This window comes from Parasteatoda tepidariorum, chromosome 10 (genome assembly GCF_982258835.1).
Source record: "Parasteatoda tepidariorum strain Cologne lab strain chromosome 10, Ptep-v5.0, whole genome shotgun sequence".
NCBI classification, from domain to species: domain Eukaryota; kingdom Metazoa; phylum Arthropoda; class Arachnida; order Araneae; family Theridiidae; genus Parasteatoda; species Parasteatoda tepidariorum.
Window position 1 is genome coordinate 1,036,836 of NC_141764.1, and position 22,605 is coordinate 1,059,440.

Below are 22,605 nucleotides of genomic sequence, written 5' to 3' on the forward strand. Positions count from 1 at the left end.
CTTGCGGTCTAGAATAGCAGTCCAGGTCCACCCAGTCATTAGAAGTAACTCTGGCCCTTACTCCACCGTACTACACCAGCTTGAAAATTCAAGTCCCACAAAGGATCGACGAGTTCGAAGAGGGAACAGAACGGCCGTCTACTGCTACCAGTTCGGGCTCGCCCAACCATTTCAGAACCTTATTTCAAGCCTGTTTACCCATGTTTTCAATAAACTTTCATTTCCTCAAATTTTTGGAAAATCTTTCAAACTGTTGAAATCTTATCTCAGAACGTTCACAGTGTATAGTTTTTGTTACTCTCGAAAACTGTTGGAACATTTTCGGGGCATTCTGTTGAAGGATCGGTTTAGACCAGATCCTCCATTCTGTTTTCAAAAAGTCTTTTAAAAATCTCTTCAATTCCTTTGTTTAGTTTCTTTTAATGGTATCAAAGTTGAAATTTCTCGGGAAAAATTTAATTCTTAAATCATCATAAACAGGACAGACAGTAAGTATGTGTTCGATATCTTCATAAGTTTTACAAACTTTGCAGTTCGGGACTTTCCCGAACAATTTTGACTGATAACTACCTAGGGCTCCATGGTTAGTTAGAAATTGATTGATATAGAAGTTAGAGTAGATCTTTCGATCACTGACATTTGGGATAAATTGGTAAGTAGAATGTATGTATCAGTAAAGGTTAGCATGTGGTCAAAAAGCACAAAAGTTCGTATTGAAGGCGCATTCTTTACAGTAGGTGCATCAAATTTTAGGTAATATGCTAAATGAATTCTTTTCAATTAATCTCAATAGTAAATACAAGAAAAATCCCAAATCTGTTTAAGCAACATTAGAAAAAAAGGCCTTATGAAATGTTAAAGTAAAAATATAACCTCAATTGTGGACGGGAAATTAAAATAAAAATGCTCAAGCATTGCACGCAAGTTAAGGATTCATTCGATAAAGGAAAGCTCAAATCTGCTGCCCCAACAGTGAATATTATTTTAATGCCATATTGGCCAAAGAATGGCAAAGGCGCACTATGCATTTAGATATATTGTATAGAATTTTGTAACTTTAGAACCAATTATGGCACCATTTTGTTGACAAATATAATTAGGGTGAATCTACATTCTTACCACATTACAAGTACCTAAAAATGCTCACATTTAAACTGGAGTTCTGAGCCTTATTGACAAAAGGTTAATAAGTTCGTAAGTGAAATTTATTAGCAACCTCAAATTTTTACATCGACAAAAAGGAATAGTTTCAGTCACCAATCCTAAATAGTTTAAAATTTTTTAATTACATTGTTTGGAAGTGAAATTTGAAGTTTAAATTTATTTCTCACTGGCTTAGCCACTGTTATAAATTTAGCTGCTGATCAAAATGGGTCCACGACTTTAATTAACTTCAGTTATACAGGGTGTTTATAAACTGATAACAACCAACGCACTGTATGGAGCTGCCGTATGTTTATAATATTTTTAGAATAGTAAAACCAATTTAACATTTGACACAGGGTCGTGGGACTACTTCGTTCATTTTTAAATGGTAAACTATTATCTTACCTAATTATTCGTATGGCTACCTTCAGGTGCCTTCTAAAAATACCAATTGAAGTGCTTTATTTACATAAATGTGGTTAATAGTAAAGCTTACGTTTGTCAAAGAGGGAGGGGGACTATTTTCACTTACCAGTTCTTCATTTTGTAATTATTCATCCAGCTTATTTCTAGTTTTCATCACATAAATTATAAACTTTTATTTATCGGTTCATGTTTAATACCAATTCTTTACAATAAGAAATTTTTTTTTCAAATTTCAATTTTAAAAAATGGTTTTAACAATTAATTTTATATCAAATGTTAAATTAATTTTTTAAAATTAATCTCAATCTCAGAATTACATTAACAACATAAGAAAAAAAAGGCCATATAAAAAGGTTCTAGTATAAAAACCCGACCTCAGTACTGAACAGGAAATTAAAATTAAGAACGGAACAATCAAAATCGCTAAACGCTCGCTTTAATTGTTTTCCATGCATTAACCTTTTTCCCTTACAGCAAGCCTAGACAGACGGGCTTAGTGGGTCTGTTTGGTTGTAGGATTGGGCACTAGGTGCGCTGCACAGCACACGCGTCTTCTGGGTGTCTGCTGTGCTGTTTCCGTGACAGAGGGGCTTATGTCTTTCGGACCTCCAGTAGGGGATGCAATTTTACGCAGTGGCTACGAAAAGCCGCTTCAGGGGCCGGCTGCACTCCAGGAAAGACTCACGCTTTAGGCACCGCTTGAAGCGGTCAAGAATAGTAATTCTACCTATTAATAGTAGTAATATAGTAGAATATAGTAATTCTACCTATTAATGCGTCATACCTTATCTTACAACCCTGTTTTATTGGTCTAGGACAGGGATGGGCAAACTTTTTTGGTCTATGGCAAAAATCTAGTTTGGTGGGCCAAGTAAAAACATCTGAAAAAAACTATATACAAGTTTTATTTTAAATATTTAATGAGATGAATGAAATTGAGATTTCATTTTTAAAAGATCCTTATATTGAGGTTCCAATTGAGATGTATTTATTTTAAGGCACAAGGCCAAATGTTTGTTAGTCTACTTGCGAAATGATTTTTACTAAGGTTCATAGTTGAAAACACTTGTTCACATCTATAAAGTGAAAAAAAAACACAGCACTCACTTTCTGGTTATGAAATATTAAATTTGGGAAACTAGCTTTTGGTAATGATTTGTAAAACTCATACTTTGGCATACTTAGAAACAACTGCTTCAGAGGGCGCCAATCCACGGCTACTCTATAAAGGACTTCTGCTTTCGAAGTTTTACCAATTGAAGCTTTCTGAGCTAACTAATTTAATCAATTTATGTTTTGTGGAACAAAAAGAGAGAAAATAAAAGGTCATCAGTACTTTGTTAAAATAGAAATAACAAAAATAACTTTAAACAAAGTTAACAAGAAAATGAATTGGCAAGTTAAAATTCTACCCCCTGGCCCGATAAAACGTTCTGGCTGGCCATAGTAGGTGCATGGTTGATGGTGATTGCGAAGCTATTTTATTTGAGTTAACATTTTTTCCTGTCCGAGAGACAGAAATTTAATCGAACTTAAAATTTATTACGACGCCCGGTGGCTGAGCGGTAGCGCTTCGCGCTGTCGTGCCACGGATCCCCGGTTCGATCCTCGGTCCGGGCAAGGTTGACTCAGCCTTTCATCCCTTCAGTGGGTCGATAAATGAGTACCAAGCATGCTTGGGAACTAAACACTTGGGGTTCCGCGTTCGGCTGACCACCTGACCGAAACTTCTGCTCCTGCACCCCAGAGCCCAAGGTCAAGAAAACTGAGATGGGCACAGTAGGCCTTGGCCCTCAAGGGCTGTCGCGCCGCTGAGTTTAGTTTAGTTTAAAATGTATTACAATGTCGCTGAATTTTCTAGAAACTATAAATTTTTTAGGATCGTAATGAATTTTTTATTTTCAAAGATGCAGAGCTGTTTATTGTGAAAGATGTATTAAACACTTAGATATTTTTCTTTAATATCTGTATATGACTTCATCATAATACTAAAACAGTTTTAAAGATTTCCTAAAAGCTATCTAGTTCAATGAAGTGATTAAATTTCCAAGGTATTTAATACCTCATTTTGAAATAAGAGTACATGAGAGAGCAGCGATGTGGAACAAAAAATTTACGAGTTTCTTAAAAGAAATATTAAAAATATATAGTTTACTTCAATGTTTTATGTAAAAAAGCACAGTAGAACTCATTTTTTTTTATATATATTTATACAAGGAAATGTCAGAATATTTCTGATCCTATCTTATTGATGCAATTAAATGGACAAATTACATATTAATCAGTAACAATTACGAAGGTCATATTGTATTCACAATGTTAATTTTCAATTCATTACTAAATACTTTCAAGTATGAATGTTCTAAATAACTTTCAAAATAAATAGGTTTAATACAAATTTTATTATTGCATATGATTAGTCAATTAACTTTATGAAGTAGACCCAAGAATTCAATAATAACTGCTGCATTTTTGCACTAATGACTCAATTTTTATTTACAAATTACTGAATAATTATGAATAATTTAATAAAGTGGTAAACGTGGTTGGTTTATTACTGAACAATTGCCCGACTTATTTCAGTTTCTTCCATTTCTGTATGAAATACCAAGTAATTTTCAACTATTTTATAAGTTGGTTTAAATTTGGTATTCATTTTAGTGGGTTTTATTATGAAAATATCATTAAAACAAAAAATTAAACCAAAAAAGTATTCCATTTTTATTTAAATTGAGCTGTAAGAAAACAGGTTTTGAAATCTGAAAATTTCAAATTCTCAAATAAAGCATCAAATATAACATTTTAGATATTTTTTTTTAATATTTTAGAATATGCATGGTGCATCTCTAGATATGTATAAAACACAGGCGGAATGTTAAACTGCAATGATTAAATCAAAACGAATATTGAAGAATTCACAATTTTTTTCTTATAACTATTTTCTTCAGAATATTTAAATATTATTTTAATAAGCTTTTACATAATATTGAAATTAATATTGAACTAAATTATCGATATCTATATACTTTGTAAATTTGATAATTGATGCAAATTGTATATGAATATTTGCACTTCGAATGTTCATTATCAATCGGGTCTAAGCTGGCTACTCAAAATATTTGGAAAGAATTAATAACATTTTTCAGAACCTACAAGATTAGTTTATGTATTGTTATTGACACTTCACACAGAAGAAAGCTAAAACCTGCAGACAAATTGTACTATATTAAAGCATTTGGCTAATGGATGGCTTAAATCATATGAATTATACAAAAAGAATAATATCACCTCAATATATTAAAATCGAGCACTATTTATAAAAACATTGTGGGAAGTAATTCCGTATTTTTTCATTCTGCATTTTACAACACCAACATAATGCTTATTCAATTCAAATTTTGAGTTATCAATGCTATTTTAATAAGTAATTATAAATACAAATGAGAGATTAAGACTTAATGAGTTTTGAGAAATTTATTTTCCTGAGAAAAATCTGGAATGAGAGTAAGCAAAGGGAAAGCAAAAATCGAAACTCAGGAAATGCACTAAAATATTACATTTAGTTTGCATTTCATATACATGTTTATCTTGACAACCAATATAAAAATAAACAAATAAAACTGAGAGGCTTTATTTTAAAATAAAGACAAGTATATAAAAAGTGCTATTATTCCATTCCTTCCGTCAAGAACCAAGAATATAATGAAAATAGTAATGTTAAAAACAAACTTCCATATGCAAAAGTTCTATACAAAGTTTTTGTCAACACAAATTTATCAACTCCTCTGTCATCTACTTTAATATTTTAGTAACATCAAAACAATCTGGAGGTTATAAACAGGTTATTTTTATCTAGAATTTTTAATTGCTTTGCTTTTTAATAACAAAAGCAATACAAATTACTTTTAATTGGACCCTAATTTTGCGTTTGTATTTGTTCAAAAAAATTATTTTTATATTCTCCTAAAAAAAAGAAAGACAATTTTAAAATTTTTCAACTTCATCTTCGCTTGCGGTATTCGATTTTCTAAAAACAATTTCTAATGATTTTTTCATCTATTAATGTCGATGGAAATCTCTAACAATATTAGGAGTACATACGATTTTTTTAAAAAAAATTACTTTTGCAGCCATTGCTGAAGATGTAAAAGCAGGACAAAAAACATCTTTACAAGCGCTGTGGTGAGCAACTTGGCGACAGAGCTGATTCGCCAAGGATGCCAAGCTGATTCGCCATAATTAAGCGTACAGCCAAACTTTCTGATTCAAATAATGTGTTTTTGCAATTTGCATACTTCTATACATAATAATAAAAGCGGCTGTGTGTGTGTGTGTGTCTGTAATCACAATATATCGCCCCAGAAGCCTCGCCCAGGCACGAAACTCGGCACATAATTGTGTTTTGACATAATGAAGAAGTATTTTTTTTCTTTTTCAAAAATTTGGCTTAGTTTCTTAGTTATCAGTCATTTTGTAAGAAAATCTATGCTTTTTCGTCTTCAAAGAGCCATATTCAAGAAACTATTAAAAAATGCATATACTTTTCGCCACTCTTATAAATGTATGCTAATGCGAACCTTACAATTGAAATATTAATTTTCGACAACTTAAACCAATAATATACGAAGGAATTAATAATTTAATTGTAAGGTTCGCATTAGTTTACATTTATCAAAGTGGATAAAACTTTAACTTTTGTACTAAAAATGTGGCAACATATTAGATACGTAAATAGAACGATACGCTTTGATATATTTATCGCTGTTCATAATTGCTATAATAAGTTTTTCTTCTTCTTTCCACGCTCTTTTTTTTTTCCTTAAGCGAAGACGATAAGGGAAAATTTTACTTGAGGATGCCCCTTGGCGAAATTGGTGACTTATGTTTGGCGCTATTCCTGTTTGCGCGGAACACCGTGGTAACAGAAATAACGGCCAAAACATAATGATATTTCAAAAAACATTGGAAAATTTCAACAAAACATCGGATAAAGCTTGCAATGAACCCAATATAAGCAAAATTAATAAATCCAATAAAAAGGATTTTGAATCGAAGCAAAAATTAATGGAGTTGGTGCAGAAAGAAAAGGAAAAAAAAAAAAAAACTCACTTCTTCATTAAGCTTGAATATACTCAGATTTAGGTGCACAGAATTATCTAATAACAGTTAGATACTGTCTAAATTTATCGTGAATAGAATCTGTGTACCTCCATCGTCACATAAATTCGGCGAAATATGAATCGAAAATGGCGTTTGTGGTACCGAACTGGTGATGACATTTTTTTATAAAGTCTCTTTTTATGACTGCCCACATACCATCGATCTTATTGACCAGAAGTAAAAGTAACCTTACCAGCCGGTATCTAACGAAGAATTAATGGACCTCTGAAATTACGTATACCGTTGAACATTAATAACGCTAAAATCTAAACCGTTGAGAATCACGATTGGGTTTCAACATCGCCCAGCTTGGCGATCAACCGCGATCACAACTTGGCGAGAATCAAGGGGCACCCTCAAATATAGTCTACCCGACGTTAATTTTTGTAGCGATATAGAAATAGAAATTGATACCATAAAAAAATTATAGAGAAATAGATACCATAAAAAATTAATTCGTTTTCGTGTTCTTTTCATGTATTTAAAGCAACTTTTGTATGCTTTTACAATTTCTGAGGCCTTTTTTTAAGAAAAAAAAACAAGTCTCCACCTGATAGTTATATTATAGTTTAGGTTACCATAGCAAAGTTACATCTTCAAACATCCTCAAGAGCTATAACACATCTGCAGCAGAACTGGATATGAAGACAAAATTTCAGGACAGAAACACTTTAATTGTCCACTAATCTTCAGATTTCCTGCTATGTTTTAAAAAACTTTATTTGTGGAAACCTTTAGCGTGGCGGACAGCTGGCCGCCTTAGGCGGCTAGTTTAAAATAAAAAATTTCTTATCGTTATTGCTTAAATAATTCAGATAAATTTCTTGTTCGCATATACACACTAACTTTCATTTTATTACTAGAGAAAGAGTCAAAACAAGTTTCCTTGCAACCCTATTTCTTCTAGAACCTTTGTTTTACAAGTACTGTCTAGACTAGCAACATTCTTACTAGACAGTATTAAAAATAATTTTAAAAATAAAAGTAGATATGTTTTTGCAATTTGCATACTTTTAAAATGAAACAAAATTTCTTATCGTCATTGCTTAAATTATTCAGATAAATTTCTTGTTCGCATATACACACTAACTTTCATTTTATTACTAGAGAAAGAGTCAAAACAAGTTTCCTTGCAACCTTATTTCTTCTTGAACCTTTGTTTTAACAAGTACTGTCTAGACTAGTAACATTCTTACTAGACAGTATTAAAAATAAAAGTAGATATGTTTTTGCAATTTGCATACTTTTAAAATGAAACAAAATTTCGTATCGTCATTGCTTAAATAATTCAGATAAATTTCCTGTTGGCATAATACACACTAATTTTCATTTTATTACTCGAGAGAGAGTCAAAACAAGTTTCCTTGCAACCCTCTTTCTTCTTGAAAATTTATTTTTACAAGTACTGTCTAGACTAGTAACATTCTTACTAGACAGTATTAAAAATAATTTTAAAAATAAAAGTAGATATGTTTTTGCAATTTGCATACTTTTAAAATGAAACAAAATTTCTTATCGTCATTGCTTAAATAATTCAGATAAATTTCTTGTTGGCATAATACACACTAACTTTCATTTTATTACTCGAGAGAGAGTCAAAACAAGTTTCCTTGCAACCCTCTTTCTTCTTGAAAATTTGTTTTTACAAGTACTGTCTAGACTAGTAACATTCTTACTCGACAGTATTAAAAATAATTTTAAAAATAAAAGTAGATATGTTTTTGCAATTTGCATACTTTTAAAATGAAACAAAATTTCTTATTGTCATTGCTTAAATTATTCAGATAAATTTCTTGTTCGCATATACACACTAACTTTCATTTTATTACTAGAGAAAGAGTCAAAACAAGTTTCCTTGCAACCCTATTTCTTCTAGAACCTTTGTTTTACAAGTACTGTCTAGACTAGTAACATTCTTACTAGACAGTATTAAAAATAACTTTAAAAATAAAAGTAGATATGTTTTTGCAATTTGCATACTTTTAAAATGAAAACAAAATTTCTTATCGTCATTGCTTAAATAATTCAAATAAATTTCTTGTTGGCATAATACACACTAACTTTCATTTTATTACTCGAGAAAGAGTCAAAACAAGTTTCCTTGCAACCCTATTTCTTCTTGAAAATTTGTTTTTACAAGTACTGTCTAGACTAGTAACATTCTTACTAGACAGTATTAAAAATAATTTTAAAAATAAAAGTAGATTAGCGGTAAAGTTACAAAATTGTCTGTAAGTATTTTATGAAATTAGTAAGGGAAGAAGGGAGAAACTTTTACAATTTCTAATAAGCTTAAATTTATTGCATAACAGTGTCCATTATTCTAATGCCACATTGGTCAAAGGGCATCTAAATAAAAAAAATATTGCTCAATTTTGCATTTAGTTGCATTGAAGAAAGGTTCTTAACTTCAGAGCCAATTGTGAAAATATGCCACCATTTTGTCTCCAAATAAAATGGTGAATCTAAATTTTGATCACATTGCGAGTACTTAGAAAGCTCAAGTTTTAACTGGTTCCTGAACTGAATTAAGAGAAGTTAATTCTTAAAATGAAATCGAAGTATCAACAACTTAAAATTCTTACACCGGCAAAGTAATTTTAGTCTGCAATCCTAAAATTATTGTAGAAACATAAATTCGATCGATTGGAAAAGTGACATTATTGGTTTAGCATTTCTTAGTTATTATGAAAATACAGTTTAACTAATATAAAAATGAACATTACGACCTGCTTTGAGAACCTCTAAACTGAACTCGTACCATCTTTGTTTTATCCGGAAGGCACTTTGAATCAACTATTCCAATGGTTCTTTTATTCCTGCCGAAGGATTTCTGTAACAAATAACACACTTTAATTGCTAGAAAAATGCTTAAAAAAATTAAATTAGCTTAGATATGACTACAAAATTTATAAAACTCATTTAAAATTAACGCAGAACGATCTATAAATTAAAAATAAACTAAGATAAAAATGTGTAAATTGAGGATATTGCATGTGTTTGACTTATTAAACTTTAAATTATTTTAAGTTTGTTACAATATCAAATCGTGATCATATAATCAATAATGAAATAAGTGGTTTTACACTTAACATTAGAACGAAAACCAATAAACGGTTCCCAATTGAATAGATATAGACGATCGAGATTTTCAAACTTTTTATTAAGACCAAAACTTTCGAAATGGATATTTAAAGTTTTTAATTAATTGATAAATTCTTTATCCATTAATTAAAAGACTTTTTATCTATTAATATAAAATCTCTTGAAATTTGATGCTTCTGCAATTAAAACTTTTCAAAATCTTGTTTTGAACCTATATAAATTTATTCAGACTAGAACTAAGTAAAAGCCCTCAAGATTTCCCTAGACGATAAGGAAATTCTGCAATTAAAAACCACCATTATCATTATACAATAATTTGAATTAAACAAATCATGAATATAACAGAAACCTAAGCAAAATATCCAGATAATTTAAGCCATTAATTTATTTAACAGATAATCTAAAAATAAATATGCAAAAACTGAAACCTTTTCTATCTTTAAGAAAAATATTTATCAATAAATAAAATTCAAACTTTATTCAATAAAAACTTTAGAAAACTTTCGTATATTTAAACAAAATTGCTTATTAAATTTAAAAGTAAAATCTTATGATCCAATTTTAATTACATTGAGTGAAGAAGTTTTCCGAGAAATTTCTGGTAGTATTAAAATAATTTAGGACTAAGCATTTAAGCATTTTAATAAGACGTAAAATTCGCGTTCAAAAGCTAATTAACCAGCGGAGAAAATAAATTTATCAAAAGAAGGTAATAACACAGAAACTTAACAAAATCGACATAATCAAGAATTTAGAATAATAAGTTTAAGTCTTAAGGTAACAAGACTAAAGTGAAATGACATTTTAAAAGAAGTATTCAACTATATTGATTTGGATATTCGAAAGCTTTAATTAAACAATCATACTAACTACTAAATAACAAAGAGTATAAAAGAAAGCAAACTTACAAGTGAAATAAACTACGACGAAGCGAAAACGCCCATCCAAAAATTTAATATATACCTAGAAACACAACACACTTTCCCGTATACTTAGAAGATACAATGTTTTCTACCCAAAATGAATCGCTTTTATAGAACGACTACTTCACGTGAGAACGCTTCCGTCCACTGTTTTTTTTCTGCCTTACTTTCAAATGTACTGAGATGCTAAGAGGCCTCCCTGGCCTAGCGGTATCGCCTGTCAAACGCAGTGTGAAGCGTGGGGGGTAGCGAGTTCGAATCCCGTCGTAACCCATGATGTATTCTTCGTGATGTCCTTCTCTAAATTGTTCTAACTGTCCTTCTACTTGACAAAGATTTAAAAGCCTAAATTGAGCAAATAAGCCTGCAAATTTATGTAGGTTCAATAAACCAATAATAAAGGGATGCTAAATTAGCCTGCGAAGAGTATCAACCTCCAACGATATGATCAGAAGCGTTGTGGTACAGAGTTCAAATCCCAACACACCCATGGGCTTATTGGTTTCACCTAAATTTGCAGGCCTGTGTGCTCAATTTAGGCTTATAAACTTTTGTCAACTGGAAGAGCAGAAAGCACAATACTCAGAGGGACAGCGCGAAGATACATCCAGTGTAACAGCGGGATTCGAACCCGCTACCTCAACGCTTTGCACAGCGTTTGGTGGATGAAACTGCTCGGCCAGGTTGGCCTCCACCATTGGGTATATCGTTGTGCTGTCCCTTTATCGTTTGTGGTATCTGTTCTCCTATGTGAGGTGAGTCTTTGCATATAGCACTCAAAGTTGCATATACTGGTGAATAAGTAAACAAAATAAATTTACTTTGTGAGAGGAAGCAAGGCCTTTATGACCTTTTGCTATAATTTTGAATTGTGGAGTGAGGTATAGTGTAAATTATAATTTTAAGGAGGAAGGAAGTTTTATAGGGGAAAGTTTTCGTAACCATGGTAACAGGAGAGGAAAATCATGTGATTTTGAGACTCATATTAACAAAGAATATAGCATGTTCCTATTAACAGATTAAATTACATAAAACTGAAAAAAAGTACATAAATACGTTGACATGTTGCAAAATTTTAAGATGCGTTGAAGTCTTACATTAACCCCCGAAAGCAGGTACTTGTTTCGCATAATATGCTTTATTCAGAAATTTAGAGTATTTAGAATATTGAAAAAAATAAATCTAAATTTTAGCTTCAATTAACATTTTTCTGTGTAAAAACTAACAGTTAATTGGAAATGAAGTAAAGCTTTAAAAATATAATATAAGATACTTACCGAAACATTTAGTTTTTGTCACTTTTTCTTTCACAAAAATTTCAATCTAAAATTCGTCGCACTAGAGCTGCACAATGGGCTATTAGCGACGGTCTAGGAAACATCCCTGAGGATGATCCAAGGACATCCCCTCGTAATTTTGATCCTCCGCTGAGGGGATGGCACCCCCGCTTTGGTGGCCCGACGACCTGCACACGAGCGAGCACTTTACGATCGGACAGTTTAAGGAGGACCCATACCGCACACCCTCGGTCACACACTTGGATCAGTCTCGCAGACAGATCCAAGTGTTCACCCACCTGCACACTGATCGCAGACAGTGATGCTTCACTTCGGTGATCTGCTGTAAATGCACACGGGGGCAAAATATATTTTCTATTAGTGCAGATTTATACCTTGCTTTATCTTGCAAATACAAATGGGCGATTCTCAAATGATTCGCAGCAAATTTGATATACGTTTGTTCGAGAACGCGTTGCGTCGTTCGACACTTTCTGACTTATACCTCCCTCAAAAAACCAGTTTGTGGAATATTATCCACTGTAAAGAAGAAACAAAATAGTTTTCCGTAGGTTTAAGTAAAAATATTTTTCTGGCTTTAAGCTTTATTTCACCGAAAAAGAGTTTCATAGGTAATTTATAGCACGTTGTTTTTTTAATTATTTAACTATCTCATTCTCTAAGTCCGATTAGAAAAAATATAATTAATATGGATTATTTCATTTTGCGATGTGTTGCATTATCGAATAATAAACATTCTTAAAAGTGCATGTACAAAACGCTTTCGCTTGTTGATATTAACGCTTTTAAAACTCATTTTTATTACCTTAAACTATATCAAGTTACTATTGATTTTAAAAAAAACGTGAATAAAAGGTAAATTAAATGTATGTGCTAAATGCCGATTCATCAGAACATTTTGATTGTGATAAATCTTGACTAGCATTGTTTTAATAATACTAAATAAATTTCATTATTCTTCAGAGGGGTCTTTAGAGGATTTCTTTAGGATTTTTCCTTCAGAGGATTTCTTATGAATCAAATTACTTTACATCTGATAATGTAAAGACACCGAAAAAGAAAGCAAGCTGTTTACAAAGCATACCAGTCTGTAAAATACTATTTTAATCTTTGTAATTTAAATATAAGCGCCTCTAGTTCATACGATTTTTCTACTACCCACACTTTCCCCTTTGCGTTATCATGCTAACCGCAAATCTTACTTTTTTTACGGCAGTAGTTTTCAATAGAGTCGGGACAGCCTGGTTGGTAGGACACATGCCCCATGTCCAAGAGGTCGTGGGTTCGGCCGAAGACTCACCGTGTAGTAAATGGTGACTGAAGCACGTTAAATCTGTCGAGTCTCAAAGTCCTCCATGTTCACATAGCAAATCAATACCTCTGGAAGTACTGATCTAGGAGTTTCCTTGTCTTCTGGATTAGGTTCAAAATGACAAAGCAACGGAGTTGAACATTAGCAGTCGTAAATACAAAATTGGGTCGGCTGTTCAACGACGGTTATAAAATGAAATAAAAAGTAGTTTTCAATAAGAATTTAGAATGCACTGGCATAAAATTTAGAATGCATGCACTTTCAAAAAACTAAAAAAAAGTACATAAATAAGTTGACATGCTGCAAAATTTTAAGTTTTTTTTAAATTCTTTCATTAACCCCCGAAAGCAGGAACTTGTTTCTCCTAATACGCCTTATTCCGAAATGTAAAGCATTTAGAATAATACGAAAATAAATATAAATTTCAGCTGAATTCTAGATGCTTCCATTAAAATTTTTATGTATGCTTATAAATGTTATATTTTTATATGTGTGTTTTTGTTCTTTACTCGCTTGATTTTATTTTAATTTTACAACCCGAGTGATTCACTAAGGAAAGCGCGAAATCTTTGAGAAAATCACTGCGTTTACCTTCTATAAAAGAAAAAAATATTTAGTATATTGCGAATAATACGTTGAATTGTTTTACGCTGATTTATTGCAAAGTTCGATAAAAATAAATAGTTCGATGTGTTAAAACGGATAGCAATTTACTGGAAACGCCGAAAACACCAATTAATCTCTGTTTCTCATTTAAGAGAGAAAATGTAAAAGTGTTGTTATATATATACGAGAGACCGCTTGTGAAAAATAAATAAAAAGCAAATGAAGCGAAACTGTTCACCTTTAAATCGCTTTTTAAACAAATTGTGATAATTAATTTTTTGCGAAACATGAAATTAATTCCAGGCAAAATTACTTTTTCTGATTGAGCAGAATTCTCTAATGAAATTAAAAATGGAGTACGTAGTACGTAGTATATATATATATATATATATATATTGAGAGTATTTAACAAATCCATCGAAGAGTACGTAACTGCATGAAACCCATTAATTATTCCTTAACTTAGCGTTCCGTGGACTGCATTGCGTAATAATTCTTCATAATAAAAGATAGTAAATAACTTAATAATATATATATATATATATATATATATATATATATATATATATATATATATATATATATATATATATATATATATATATATATATATATATATATATATATATATATATATATATATATATATATATATATATATATATATATATATATATATATATATATATATATATATATATATGTTGGCAATTTTATCCCCAACTTATGGTGTAGGCGATTTTGAAGGCTTAGGTCTCTACAAAAAAGTCATGTGTGGTAAGTCATTTATATTTTTTTTATATATTTAATAATGCTTAAATAATTTTCTGAGGGGGAGGCTAACGATACTCGTAACGCTCGCTCGTGCCGCTTTTCACGCTCATTAATAAGCGCAGGCGAATTTTTACATTACGAAATTAGACTCGAAAACGTACTTTCTCTGAATACCTTTTTACAACGGATTCGGATTTCTGAGCCCCAAAATATAGGGGTTAGCCGTAATCTGAGAAATTCAGTCCCAATAGTTCGGTCAGGAGGGAGATTGTAAGTTTTGACCCTTTAATGTTTATCTAATTGTTTGGCTATTTCGCCATATCTTGACTATTTTTAAAGCGAGTTGAAACATTTTTATAATTCGTATACCCAAATTATAAGAATTATTATATAATTTGTACAGCCAAAGTTACTTCCATTCATAAAATAACTAATTAAATATTTATTATTTTTTAATTATTTTATTTAATATTAGTCAAAAAAAATTTGAGTAGTAAAATATACAATTTTTTTTCATCATTTTAAGGAATATAAGTGAAGATTCGATTACTAGATCAAAAGTTAACCAGAGTCACCATTTTTTTTTTATTAAATAAAATCTAAATTGCTTCGGGAGCGATACACATTTTTGGCACAAGAGCCATGATTTGGCTTCACATCGCCAAAATTTAAGTTTAAAAACATGAACAAAGCTCGTTTTAAATGCAACCATAGGAGTTTAGTAAAAGAAACTTAAAATTAATTATTAATAGTGCAGCACCTGATTGTCAATTATTACCATAATCAACAATTGACTCCGGTTCTTGTCCTATTCGGTCGGCTGTAAAAGCCTATTGTCACAGTATAGTCACAGTACTTACAGTAGGAATCGAGGTACCTATATTAGTGCCCAATTCGAAATTTTAGATAGTCCCATCAAAACGTTTTGATGGTTTGTGTTGGTTTTAGTACGATTCGTGATGGTTCAACATCCACTTTGGATTCATGGTTTTTGCATGCTAACAAACTTCCATCATTCTCTGATGGAAAATGCTACTTTAATAATATGGCGGATCAAGAAGAGTTTGATTCTAACAATCCATGATGATCCGTTCTCAGCAATATACCATCAAAACAATTTGGATTTATTTATGTTGGATCATCATAAATCAGTCCGAATTCTTACTTATGATCATGATTACTTATGATTATGTTCATGATCGTTCCAACATTTGATTTCTTAGATGGAAATTTCTAATGGTTCAACATGAACAAACCATCAAAACAAGTTCTTATGTTGGACCATCTTAAATCAGTTCGAATTCCACATTGGGGAGATGGTTATTTATGTCAGTTGCGATCAAAAATAGAATGGTTCACGGTGGAATTATTGATGGACCGTCAATGGAAAACCATCAAAAATTTTGAATTTTGCATACATAGTACAGTTCTTTCACCAGGAGTTCGCACTTGACCGCACCTCCTCAGACGAAGAGTTCATTCCGGCGCGGGAGTAAGAGGAGAAAAGTCTCCGCACTTGAAATCGAGACAACCCTTAATGCGCATCAAACGTAAACAGTGAATTCTTCTTCAATCACTTACTCCGCTTTATCATCTGCTATTATACCTTTCTTTACTCTAGCTAATTAAATATATAGCAGCAAAATGTCTCAAAAAGGACTAACTATTCACTCAAAAGAGAGAACTAATATATCATCAAATTTATGAACTATTTAATGTTAAAAAATGCACATAAAGATTGCGAAATAAATATTTTTCTCATACGATCAACAACTAGCAACCTTTTTCAGGATTGTTCACATCTTTCTCCCCAAAATAGCGAAATAGTATCATCTGATACCACGTGATGAAGGCGGAGCCAAGTGCCAATTCCTGGTGAAGGAACTATACATATTAAAACAGCACCAATTTACGTAATTCAAAAAAAATTTTGAATTATTATTATTTTTTTCAAATTGAAAATCTAAGGAGCTCATCAGCAATCATTAAGATATGCACGCTTAAAATAGGGAGCGTTAAATGATAAGTGTAGCTGACAAAAGCAATGGCAACTTTTTCATAAAAATCAGTATGGCTTACTTAAAATCGAGGATACTGGATTGACCTCTGTGGGTACTGGATAGGAGATCGATCGTTCTCTGATTCAGATCAAAATTTACAATCTGTGGATGAATAAATGGATGTATGAATGGGGCCGCCCTAAAAACGGGTGCGACGTATGGTGTGGCAAAAGTCGAATTCTTGGCCATAGATGGCGCCACTGAAAAACAAGAAACGCACACTCTGCCTTAAATTGGCTCGTTTCAAAGAGCAGGCTTGCCCGTATGGCAAGTTGCATTAGAAACAACAACAGCAACATAAGTTTTACAATTTATGACTTTAACTGCCGTTCATAGTCAACTATTTGTGCGGAAAATAGAAACTACAAGGATTAGATCGACATCAGTAGAGATCAACGCATGCGAAAACTTTTGTACAGCGAGCATTGTTCTGTTCTTTCGTTGAATAAATGCAACTAAAAAGCTAATTTGATTGAGCCAAGTTAAATCAACAAAAAAGTTTTCTTAGAGGTTTTGTTTTGCTAACATTAGTTATAGACGTTATTAAATGCACTTTCATCAGTGGTGAAAGTTATTAAGGATCTTAAAAATGTATTCATTTATTCAAAATTTAAAAATTCGAAATACTAATTGCTTTTTCGGGTTAACAAGGGAGAGTTTAAGCTACAGTGGTGGCCAAAAGTGTGGACACTTTTTGAAAGTTTCATGTTTTTCAACTTTGTGTGCTTGTAGAATATATTAATTTTCACTTAACTTCAAACGTATATATTTTAAATTGAAGGTAATTTAATGTAGAATTTAATAATAAATACAGTATTACAATATCTGTATTACAAAAAAAGTTATGCAATTAATAGTAAGATCTATCTTAGATTTGCATTTTTTAAAGTGATACTTACACAATCAATACTTAGTAGGATAACCCTTAATTTTTAAGACAGCTTCACAGCGTCTTTTCATCGAGTGAACGAGTGTTTGGAGTTCATATCTTTCGTAATCACATGGTGCCAAGAATCAATTATAGCTTCAATAAGTTGTCTTTTATTGGATGGACGTTTTTTTCGTACAAGAATTTTCAAATGTCGCCACAAATTTTCAATTGGATTGAGATCAGGGCTGTTTCCTGGCCATGGTAATATATCTATGCCTTTATTTTGAAACCATGCTTTGCATACTTTTGCTGTGTGGCATGGAGCTGAATCCTGCTGAAAAATAAATGGTGCGTTGTTGGAGAAGAGATCCCTGATGGAAGGTATCAATTTTGGTTTCAGGGCAGTTTCGATGTATTTTTTGGCATTCAGGATGCCAAAAAGAGTATTATATAATTGATATCTAGTAATATAATTGACGTTCTATGATGACTTCCGTCTCTACTCGCATCTCTATCAAAAGAAGTACAAACTGATAGAATCGGACATACAAGAAGTGAGCATGACAAAACATGCCCGCAGACGATGTAAAGTGTGCAAAAATCACATGATTTATTTACACATAAAATTCAAAGTTCGTTGACCTTCAAAATGTTTCGAATGTTTCCATTGAAAGTATAACTGTTGAAGTAAAGAAACTGTTCATTGATCTGGCCAATGGTGCGTATACGTACCATTTTACTTCTTAAATAAAATATTATTTTTCATGCACGAAACTTATTTCTTTGTCTTAATGAATGTAATTTAAACATATTTCAATGAAAATAATACCATATTTCATAAAACTATTTCTATCCTTGGCCTAAAATGGGCTAATGACTGTTCCAGACAAGGTGGAAGCATAATAATTTTTTAAACTTTAAGGTTTCACAATGATCAAGAACACAACAAAATCGTGAGATACCTAACCGACACAAAATAACGAAAGTATATATTTTTTTTTATCTCTTACGCTACGGTAGAACGGAAATTTGTCTCGTTGGGTAATACGGCAGGCGAGAGCAACTTTGTTTAAGAATACTAAAGCATAAAATGAAAAACAATTCTGTAGTTATAGTTTAAACATAGATTTTTTTTCACCCATCATTAGTAATTCTCAGACAATTTTCATTTCTTTAATAAAATAAACTTAACGATGGATGTATTTATTCTGAACAGAGTTTTTTCTTAATTAAGTCATTTTATTACCGTCGTTGATCGTCGGCCGACGCAATTTCGAGTTTACGATTACTAACGTTCAACTTCATTGTCTTGTCGTTTGGAACTCAATCCAGAAGACAAAAGAACACCTGGATCAAGTATCGGGAGAAATTTGCCTTTGTGAAGGTCTCTTGGATGAAACTAACCCGCATTTACGTTATATGGAGAGGAAAACTACAAAATCTTTCCATGGTTAGCTTGACCGGAAGGGGACTCTAACCCATGATCCGTCTACCACTGAGGATATTGTAGTAAAAGGTCTAATGTAATGTGAACTAATGTCAGCACTGTGGTCGGTGCGAGCTGGGTGCGGAATTCGTTTCGACCAGCCATTGCTGGGATTCGACCCCGTTTCATCTCATTGGAAGGCGAACCTTCTTTTCTCTGATTGCAGAAGTTTCCTAGCAAGAATTTTTTTAATCAGGAGTGCCAATTTTGAATATTCATGATATTAATTGCGAATCATGACATAAAATGTAACACTATTAAATAGTTTTTAACAATTCTTAACAAAAAAAGCAGCAATAGTTATGTGTTATTATTGTTTGAAATATTTTTAGAAAAATGCAATTCAGGCTTGAATGCATGTCAAAAAAATAATGAATGAAACCCGGAGTTATTATTTCAACAAAAATAGATTAAAATAAGTATTTCAAACTTATTTATGGAACCTAACATAATATTTCAGATAATAGTTTATGTTCTCATGAAATATTTCTATAACAAAGTGCCATTTTCCTACAATGGAAATATACGATTACCCAAAAAATTTTATAAATGCAAAATTTTATGATAGTTTTTAAAACAACATAGTTTTAGATAAGTTGTCTTAAAATTCAATGAAAAAAAAGTTATTATAGTTTTAAATTTACTTAAATAGAAAAATATATTGCAAAAGTAGAGTGCATTACTTGACCAATCATAAATATCAATATAATTCAAAATTAGCTTCTGCTAACGTTATTGTTTCGCCATTTTTAGAAGTTCTCATTAACCCTTGCCGCAAATGGAACATCGGTGTCCCTTTAATATAAATTGTTTCTGTCGCTCTGTTATATATCATAAATATTTATATAATATATTATAATATATTTATATAATATTAATATATATTAAATTATACTAATATTAATATATTATTTTATAATATATTTATACAATATTTATATAATATGTAATTTAATAATATATTAGTAGTAAAAATATATTTTAATATTTTTTTAACCATAAAAAGCAATCTAATATTTACTAAAATCATTTATATTTTCGGAATTATATTCTTACTAAATTATAAAATCCAAAAAAAAAGTAGTTAGAAAGCTTTTCTCTTCAATTTCATACAAAAATTGATCAATAATAATAAATAAATTGATCAATACAGTAAATTATTAGAATCTCAATGATGAATAGCTGTCTCCATTAGATCCAAATAACTACAAATAAATGCAAATTTGAAAAATTACTCTTTAGAAGTGAGCTGTGTGTGGAATATTTACGCATAACGTAGAAAAACGCACCGGTGTTTCAAACTGTATTGATAACCATAAATTATAATAATTTTTAAAAAATTCATTTTTGTAGGGAGTTATCGACTTTGTCAACCTTTATCTATGAAAAGGTACCCCAACATCGAATCGAGTCAGCATGTCTTATATACTAGTAAATTAGAATTGTGTTTTTGTAGTGGTAGATACACTACAGTACACCCCCACCAGAATTTTATCTGCGATGGAATTCGATGAACGGATGCCACTAGTTGATTCATTGCTGTTTTGTGAGGAGCCGAGAGAGCTGTATTAAGAACACCGTACTTTTGAGTGCTGATCGTAAGAGCTGTATTGAGCTCAACGTTGTGCTCGCTCCTGCGTTGCCTTAAGCAGTCAAGTGTATACGTTGTGGATGATCGAGACTGAAAAGCAATAGCGTGAGGAGGACAATGTCGCAGTCACAAGTAGCAAGACAACTCTTCAATGTGGATTATCCATCGAAGTTGGCGTGTTCAGATCAAAGTGGGCGTTATTGTCAAGGTAGACATGTTCACCTCGCGTCCGGGTCACCAATGTGGAAAGTGAGTAGCTATCGACTATGTCAATCTTTATCTATGAAAAGGTACCCCAACATAGAATCGAGTTTACATGTCTTATATACTAGGGAATTGGAATTATATTTTTGTAGTGGTAGATACACTACAATTTTTAACTTATTTTGATTTAAATTAATGAAAAATAATGAAAAAAAAAGTATAAAAAATATCCTTCATAAAAATTCTGCGTCAAAGCGTTAATAGCACTATAATATTTAAATAAATGCCTATATGCAGTAAAAGAAAAATCTTCAGATGAACCTTAAAATTCTTTTATAGGTATTCATCTGCATTTAATGATAAAGTTCATCAGCAATAGCAATTTTAGAAAACTATTTTTTTCTACTAAAAGGAAAAAGATACATAATACAAAATCCAGAATAAAGACTGGAATTATTATTTCTTCCATAAGAGTCTATAGAGAAATACATTAAGTTTTACGAGTATTACAGTTATTAAAAGTTTTAATTACGTTTCCAGCTGCAAGAATTTCTCAACCTTCACACGAACGGCAGCGTCATTTACTTAAAGGAAAAGTTAATGTTCGGTCATAAATAATATCTTTATTGACTACCACTTTTGCTTTTTTTTTAATTTTAAGAGAAATTATCATTTTTTAGTACTTCAATCTTGCGAAAAAGGTAATAACTTCATTGTTCTAGAATAGTTTTTCAAAGTTGGCCTTTATGTAAACAAAAAAATTTTTTTAAATGAATGAGTTAACAGCTAAAAGATAATTACTTAAACTTCCGCTGTCTTAAATTATTTTTGAGGAAAAAAATAATTGGAAGAAATTTTCTAATGTAATGTTTTGAAAAGTCATTTCTTTATTTAAATTCTCACTTAAAAGTTAATTGTTTGTAGGAAAGAAACAATTCTCTTATAGATAAAACAATCATGCTTTAAACGCTTTGATTGTATTAACTCCTTATTAAGAAAATCTAATTTTTCTACAAAACTTCCTACGTTTATTTATTTGATATTCTATTCCAAAAAACTAATTAAAATAAAAAAACGAGTTTTTTTTGTGAAGAATTGGACTTTCAACTTTACAAAGCCATTAAAATATTTACTAAATGCGAGAACATTAAAAAAACAATGGTTAAATAATTTTTCAGTGTTTTGGGATATTGCAAAAGAATAATTATGTTTCTGTTTCTATAAATGGTTGTCATTTGCTAACATCTAAAAATATCATTTTTTAAGTTTTGAACACTTTACGAGATTTATCTTTATAAACTAATCATCATTAAACACTTTCCGTTACAAAATTATAAAAATTATTGTAGAAAAATAAAGATACTTTAAAGAAACAAGTTGAAAATAAATGAAAAATAGAGGTGCGTAAAATATTCCGTCTAAAATTGCGGTAATAACCCTGAGCAACCTGTCTATCTAATTAACCGTTAAATTTACGGTAAAAAATATTTCTTAGTTTTATGGTTTTGAAACTGTTTACAACTAGTATGGTTAAAAAACCATGAATACAAAACTAAACGGTTTTTTAACCATTTACAATGAGTATCCATTATTAGTAGTCATTAGTAAAAGTCATAGAACAGAAGTTTACGAGCTAGTCTTTT

The 22,605-nt window shown here is 31.0% G+C and overlaps 1 long non-coding RNA gene across 1 annotated transcript; it reads right to left on the reverse strand.

Moving 5' to 3' along the window:
* Window positions 1-553: 553 nt before the first annotated feature.
* LOC147802069 (uncharacterized) lies at window positions 554-10,837 on the reverse strand. Its single transcript, XR_015429739.1, has 2 exons — window positions 10,746-10,837; window positions 554-9,565 (listed from the first exon to the last, which is right to left on the reverse strand). It is a non-coding gene; the product is annotated as an uncharacterized LOC147802069 (long non-coding RNA).
* Window positions 10,838-22,605: the final 11,768 nt, after the last annotated feature.